This window comes from Anomaloglossus baeobatrachus, chromosome 4 (genome assembly GCF_048569485.1).
Source record: "Anomaloglossus baeobatrachus isolate aAnoBae1 chromosome 4, aAnoBae1.hap1, whole genome shotgun sequence".
In the NCBI taxonomy this organism is placed as follows: Eukaryota; Metazoa; Chordata; class Amphibia; order Anura; family Aromobatidae; genus Anomaloglossus; species Anomaloglossus baeobatrachus.
In genome coordinates, this window is record NC_134356.1 from 506,752,401 (window position 1) to 506,760,434 (window position 8,034).

The following is an 8,034-nucleotide window of genomic DNA, read 5'->3' on the forward strand; positions in this document are numbered from 1 at the left end:
GTGGCAAGAAGACAGACATCTCGGCCCCTTTACTTTCAGTGCAGCAAACTCACTGCAGAAGTTCATTGAGGATCTCTGAATGATCCAATGTTGTCCTAAATAACTGATAATGATAAATACTGTATAAGCCACCTGTGTGTAATCAAGTCTCCGTATAAATGCACCTGCTCTGTCATAGTCTCAGTGTTCTGTTTAAAACGCAGATAGCATCATGAAGACCAAGGAACACAATAGGCAGGTCCGTGATACTGTTGTGGAGCCTCCTTCATCATGACTACAGATAAAATCAACAATACATGGAGCTGCTACATGGCCCTTATATATATCCGTAATGTCATATGATCGTCTTTAGATTAGCCTGCGTGATTTAAAAAAAAAAATCAGCGGGATTCTAATAAACTATAGTAACTGAAATGTCATACATTGCAAGATATAGAAAACACAGATAGACAATGTCCCGATGAGTAGAAACTTTAAAATACATCACATTAAAAACAATTGCAGTGCAAATCGGGTTAATAGCAGGGGTTAATAGTGGCGCATAGCTGCTACTAAACCCTAGGTTTGTGATGGCACAGGCATCTATCAGATACCCTCATCACAAACCTGTAAGTGAATGTAAATAAACAGACACAGAGAAAAATCTTTTATTTGAAATAAAGTACAAAACGCACCCTCCTTCACCACTTTATTAACCCCCAACACAGCCCTCCAGGTCCAGCGTAATCCACAGGAGGTCCCACGACGACACATCCAGCTCTGCTACATCTCAGAGAGAGCAGCCGTAGAGCACGACTGCCAGCTCTGAGTGCAGCCTATTACTTAGCCGCTATAAGCGATGACTGCAGACAGAGCTTTTCACAGGCTGGGGGCGCGTCAGCCTGGAACCAGTTACAGATGAGAGGACAGCCAGTGGGCGGGGAAAACATGGAAAGCTTTTAGTATGCGATGGACAGTACAGGAAGTGAATGCACGACATGGAAGAACTGTGCCGCCATGACACCGAGTCTCGGTAAGTATGAAAATCTAATTTATTTCTTGTTTTGTTCATTTTTATTAATTGACGAATCCGGATCATGCACCCGGATTCCCGCGCCCAGGTCCGGCACTGAAACCGCGCGGATCCGGACTTTTATAGTCCGGATCCGCTCAGCCCTAGTTACTATCTGCACTTTAAACAGAACACTGAACCTATGACAGAGCAGGTGCATTTATACAGAGACTTGATTACACACGAGTGGATTATATTTATCATCATCAGTCATTTAGGAACACATTGGATCATTAAGAGATCCTTAATGAACTTCTAGAGTGAGTTTGCTGCACTGAAAGAAAAGGGGATGAATAATATTGCACGCTCCACTTTTCAGTTATTTATTTTTTAAAAAAGTTTAAAATAAGCAATACATTTCTTTTACTTCACAATTGTGTCCCACTTGTTGTTGATTCTTCACCATAACATTAACATTTTTATCTTTATGTTTGAAGCCTGAAATGTGGGAAAAGGTTGAAAAATTCAAGGGGGCTGAATACATTCTCAAGGGACTCCTTTAGAACAATGATGTTGTTGGATATGTTGTAACATCTAGATCAACGGGAATCATAGTATTTAACATTTGTAATATACAGTGCCTTGCAAAAGTATTCGGCCCCCATGAATTTGTCAACCTTTTCCCACATTTCAGGCTTCAAACATAAAGATAAAAATTTTAATGTTAAGGTGAAGAATCAACAACAAGTGGGACACAATTGTGAAGTTGAATGAAATTTATTGCTTATTTTAAACTTTTTTAAAAAATAAATAACTGAAAAGTGGGGCATGCAATATTATTCGGCCCCTTTACTTTCAGTGCAGCAAACTCACTCCAAAAGTTAATTGAGGATCTCTGAATGATCCAATGTTGTCCTAAATGACTGATGATGATAAATATAAGTCTCCTGTGTGTAATCAAGTCTCCGTATAAATGCATCTGCTCTGTGATAGTCTCAGTGTTCTGTTTAAAGCGCAGATAGCATCATGAAGACCAAGGAACACAACAGGCAGGTCCATGATACTGTTGTGGAGAAGTCTAAATCTGGATTTGGTTACAAAAAGATTTCCACAACTTTAAACATCCCAAGAAGCACTGTGCAAGCGATCATATTGAAATAGAAGGAGTATCATACCACTGCAAATCTACCAGCACCCGGCCGTCCCTCAAAAATTTAATCTCAAACAAGGAGAAGACTGATCAGAGATGCAGCAAAGAGGCCCATCATCACTCTGGATGAAATGCAGAGATCTACAGCTGGGGTGGGAGAGTCTGTCCATACGACAACAATCAGTCGTACACTACACAAATCTGGCCTTTATGGAAGAGTGGCAAGAAGACAGACATCTCGGCCCCTTTACTTTCAGTGCAGCAAACTCACTGCAGAAGTTCATTGAGGATCTCTGAATGATCCAATGTTGTCCTAAATGACTGATAATGATAAATACTGTATAAGCCACCTGTGTGTAATCAAGTCTCCGTATAAATGCACCTGCTCTGTCATAGTCTCAGTGTTCTGTTTAAAACGCAGATAGCATCATGAAGACCAAGGAACACAATAGGCAGGTCCGTGATACTGTTGTGGAGCCTCCTTCATCATGACTACAGATAAAATCAACAATACATGGAGCTGCTACATGGCCCTTATATATATCCGTAATGTCATATGATCGTCTTTAGATTAGCCTGCGTGATTTAAAAAAAAAATCAGCGGGATTCTAATAAACTATAGTAACTGAAATGTCATACATTGCAAGATATAGAAAACACAGATAGACAATGTCCCGATGAGTAGAAACTTTAAAATACATCACATTAAAAACAATTGCAGTGCAAATCGGGTTAATAGCAGGGGTTAATAGTGGCGCACAGCTGCTACTAAACCCTAGGTTTGTGATGGCACAGGCATCTATCAGATACCCTCATCACAAACCTGTAAGTGAATGTAAATAAACAGACACAGAGAAAAATCCTTTATTTGAAATAAAGTACAAAACGCACCCTCCTTCACCACTTTATTAACCCCCAACACAGCCCTCCAGGTCCAGCGTAATCCACAGGAGGTCCCACGACGACACATCCAGCTCTGCTACATCTCAGAGAGAGCAGCCGTAGAGCACGACTGCCAGCTCTGAGTGCAGCCTATTACTTAGCCGCTATAAGCGATGACTGCAGACAGAGCTTTTCACAGGCTGGGGGCGCGTCAACCTGGAACCAGTTACAGATGAGAGGACAGCCAGTGGGCGGGGAAAACATGGAAAGCTTTCTGTATGCGATGGACAGTACAGGAAGTGAATGCACGACATGGAAGAACTGTGCCGCCATGACACCGAGTCTCGGTAAGTATGAAAATCTAATTTATTTCTTGTTTTGTTCATTTTTATTAATTGACGAATCCGGATCATGCACCCGGATTCCCGCGCCCAGGTCCGGCACTGAAACCGCGCGGATCCGGACTTTTATAGTCCGGATCCGCTCAGCCCTAGTTACTATCTGCACTTTAAACAGAACACTGAGCCTATGACAGTGCAGGTGCATTTATACAGAGACTTGATTACACACGAGTGGATTATATTTATCATCATCAGTCATTTAGGAACACATTGGATCATTAAGAGATCCTTAATGAACTTCTAGAGTGAGTTTGCTGCACTGAAAGAAAAGGGGATGAATAATATTGCACGCTCCACTTTTCAGTTATTGATTTTTTAAAAAAGTTTAAAATAAGCAATACATTTCTTTTACTTCACAATTGTGTCCCACTTGTTGTTGATTCTTCACCATAACATTAACATTTTTATCTTTATGTTTGAAGCCTGAAATGTGGGAAAAGGTTGAAAAATTCAAGGGGGCTGAATACATTCTCAAGGGACTCCTTTAGAACAATGATGTTGTTGGATATGTTGTAACATCTAGATCAACGGGAATCATAGTATTTAACATTTGTAATATACAGTGCCTTGCAAAAGTATTCGGCCCCCATGAATTTGTCAACCTTTTCCCACATTTCAGGCTTCAAACATAAAGATAAAAATTTTAATGTTAAGGTGAAGAATCAACAACAAGTGGGACACAATTGTGAAGTTGAACGAAATTTATTGCTTATTTTAAACTTTTTTAAAAAATAAATAACTGAAAAGTGGGGCATGCAATATTATTCGGCCCCTTTACTTTCAGTGCAGCAAACTCACTCCAAAAGTTAATTGAGGATCTCTGAATGATCCAATGTTGTCCTAAATGACTGATGATGATAAATATAAGTCTCCTGTGTGTAATCAAGTCTCCGTATAAATGCATCTGCTCTGTGATAGTCTCAGTGTTCTGTTTAAAGCGCAGATAGCATCATGAAGACCAAGGAACACAACAGGCAGGTCCATGATACTGTTGTGGAGAAGTCTAAATCTGGATTTGGTTACAAAAAGATTTCCACAACTTTAAACATCCCAAGAAGCACTGTGCAAGCGATCATATTGAAATAGAAGGAGTATCATACCACTGCAAATCTACCAGCACCCGGCCGTCCCTCAAAAATTTAATCTCAAACAAGGAGAAGACTGATCAGAGATGCAGCAAAGAGGCCCATCATCACTCTGGATGAAATGCAGAGATCTACAGCTGGGGTGGGAGAGTCTGTCCATACGACAACAATCAGTCGTACACTACAAAAATCTGGCCTTTATGGAAGAGTGGCAAGAAGACAGACATCTCGGCCCCTTTACTTTCAGTGCAGCAAACTCACTGCAGAAGTTCATTGAGGATCTCTGAATGATCCAATGTTGTCCTAAATGACTGATAATGATAAATACTGTATAAGCCACCTGTGTGTAATCAAGTCTCCGTATAAATGCACCTGCTCTGTCATAGTCTCAGTGTTCTGTTTAAAACGCAGATAGCATCATGAAGACCAAGGAACACAATAGGCAGGTCCGTGATACTGTTGTGGAGCCTCCTTCATCATGACTACAGATAAAATCAACAATACATGGAGCTGCTACATGGCCCTTATATATATCCGTAATGTCATATGATCGTCTTTAGATTAGCCTGCGTGATTTAAAAAAAAAATCAGCGGGATTCTAATAAACTATAGTAACTGAAATGTCATACATTGCAAGATATAGAAAACACAGATAGACAATGTCCCGATGAGTAGAAACTTTAAAATACATCACATTAAAAACAATTGCAGTGCAAATCGGGTTAATAGCAGGGGTTAATAGTGGCGCACAGCTGCTACTAAACCCTAGGTTTGTGATGGCACAGGCATCTATCAGATACCCTCATCACAAACCTGTAAGTGAATGTAAATAAACAGACACAGAGAAAAATCCTTTATTTGAAATAAAGTACAAAACGCACACTCCTTCACCACTTTATTAACCCCCAACACAGCCCTCCAGGTCCAGCGTAATCCACAGGAGGTCCCACGACGACACATCCAGCTCTGCTACATCTCAGAGAGAGCAGCCGTAGAGCACGACTGCCAGCTCTGAGTGCAGCCTATTACTTAGCCGCTATAAGCGATGACTGCAGACAGAGCTTTTCACAGGCTGGGGGCGCGTCAACCTGGAACCAGTTACAGATGAGAGGACAGCCAGTGGGCGGGGAAAACATGGAAAGCTTTCTGTATGCGATGGACAGTACAGGAAGTGAATGCACGACATGGAAGAACTGTGCCGCCATGACACCGAGTCTCGGTAAGTATGAAAATCTAATTTATTTCTTGTTTTGTTCATTTTTATTAATTGACGAATCCGGATCATGCACCCGGATTCCCGCGCCCAGGTCCGGCACTGAAACCGCGCGGATCCGGACTTTTATAGTCCGGATCCGCTCAGCCCTAGTTACTATCTGCACTTTAAACAGAACACTGAGCCTATGACAGTGCAGGTGCATTTATACAGAGACTTGATTACACACGAGTGGATTATATTTATCATCATCAGTCATTTAGGAACACATTGGATCATTAAGAGATCCTTAATGAACTTCTAGAGTGAGTTTGCTGCACTGAAAGAAAAGGGGATGAATAATATTGCACGCTCCACTTTTCAGTTATTTATTTTTTAAAAAAGTTTAAAATAAGCAATACATTTCTTTTACTTCACAATTGTGTCCCACTTGTTGTTGATTCTTCACCATAACATTAACATTTTTATCTTTATGTTTGAAGCCTGAAATGTGGGAAAAGGTTGAAAAATTCAAGGGGGCTGAATACATTCTCAAGGGACTCCTTTAGAACAATGATGTTGTTGGATATGTTGTAACATCTAGATCAACGGGAATCATAGTATTTAACATTTGTAATATACAGTGCCTTGCAAAAGTATTCGGCCCCCATGAATTTGTCAACCTTTTCCCACATTTCAGGCCTCAAACATAAAGATAAAAATTTTAATGTTAAGGTGAAGAATCAACAACAAGTGGGACACAATTGTGAAGTTGAACGAAATTTATTGCTTATTTTAAACTTTTTTAAAAAATAAATAACTGAAAAGTGGGGCATGCAATATTATTCGGCCCCTTTACTTTCAGTGCAGCAAACTCACTCCAAAAGTTAATTGAGGATCTCTGAATGATCCAATGTTGTCCTAAATGACTGATGATGATAAATATAAGTCTCTTGTGTGTAATCAAGTCTCCGTATAAATGCATCTGCTCTGTGATAGTCTCAGTGTTCTGTTTAAAGCGCAGATAGCATCATGAAGACCAAGGAACACAACAGGCAGGTCCATGATACTGTTGTGGAGAAGTCTAAATCTGGATTTTGTTACAAAAAGATTTCCACAACTTTAAACATCCCAAGAAGCACTGTGCAAGCGATCATATTGAAATAGAAGGAGTATCATACCACTGCAAATCTACCAGCACCCGGCCGTCCCTCAAAAATTTAATCTCAAACAAGGAGAAGACTGATCAGAGATGCAGCAAAGAGGCCCATCATCACTCTGGATGAAATGCAGAGATCTACAGCTGGGGTGGGAGAGTCTGTCCATACGACAACAATCAGTCGTACACTACACAAATCTGTCCTTTATGGAAGAGTGGCAAGAAGACAGACATCTCGGCCCCTTTACTTTCAGTGCAGCAAACTCACTGCAGAAGTTCATTGAGGATCTCTGAATGATCCAATGTTGTCCTAAATGACTGATAATGATAAATACTGTATAAGCCACCTGTGTGTAATCAAGTCTCCGTATAAATGCACCTGCTCTGTCATAGTCTCAGTGTTCTGTTTAAAACGGAGATAGCATCATGAAGACCAAGGAACACAATAGGCAGGTCTGTGATACTGTTGTGGAGCCTCCTTCATCAGGACTACAGATAAAATCAACAATACATGGAGCTGCTACATGGCCCCTATATATATCCGTAATGTCATATGATCGTCTTTAGATTAGCCTGCGTGATTTTAAAAAAAAATCAGCAGGATTCTAATAAACTATAGTAACTGAAATGTCATATATTGCAAGATATAGAAAACACAGATAGACAATGTCCCGATGAGTAGAAACGTTAAAATACATCACATTAAAAACAATTGTATTAAAAAAATGAAAAAAAGGAAAACAACAAACCTGCTTTATTTTTTCCTTTGATTTTTACTGTTTTTTTCCTCTTTTTTTTTCTTTTTTTTATACACCCTAAAATCTTGTTTGCTTTAGCAGCTGCTGCTTGACATTGAGTTCTGCTGCTAAGCTTATTTGTAATGAGAATACCCAAGTCCTTCTCCTGTTCTGTAGTCCCGAGTTTACTTCCATTTAATGTATACGTATATATAGGATTACTCCGTCCTAGGTGCATTACTTTATATTTATCAACATTAAATCTCATTTGCCAAGTATCTGCCTATTCTGACATCTTATCTAAATCGCTTTGTAATATTGTACTATCAAGGTCAGTTTTTAATATCCCACATAGTTTGGTGTCATCAGCAAAGACTGACACTTTACTATCAATCCCATCCACAAGATCATTAATAAAAAGATTAAAAAGAATCGGT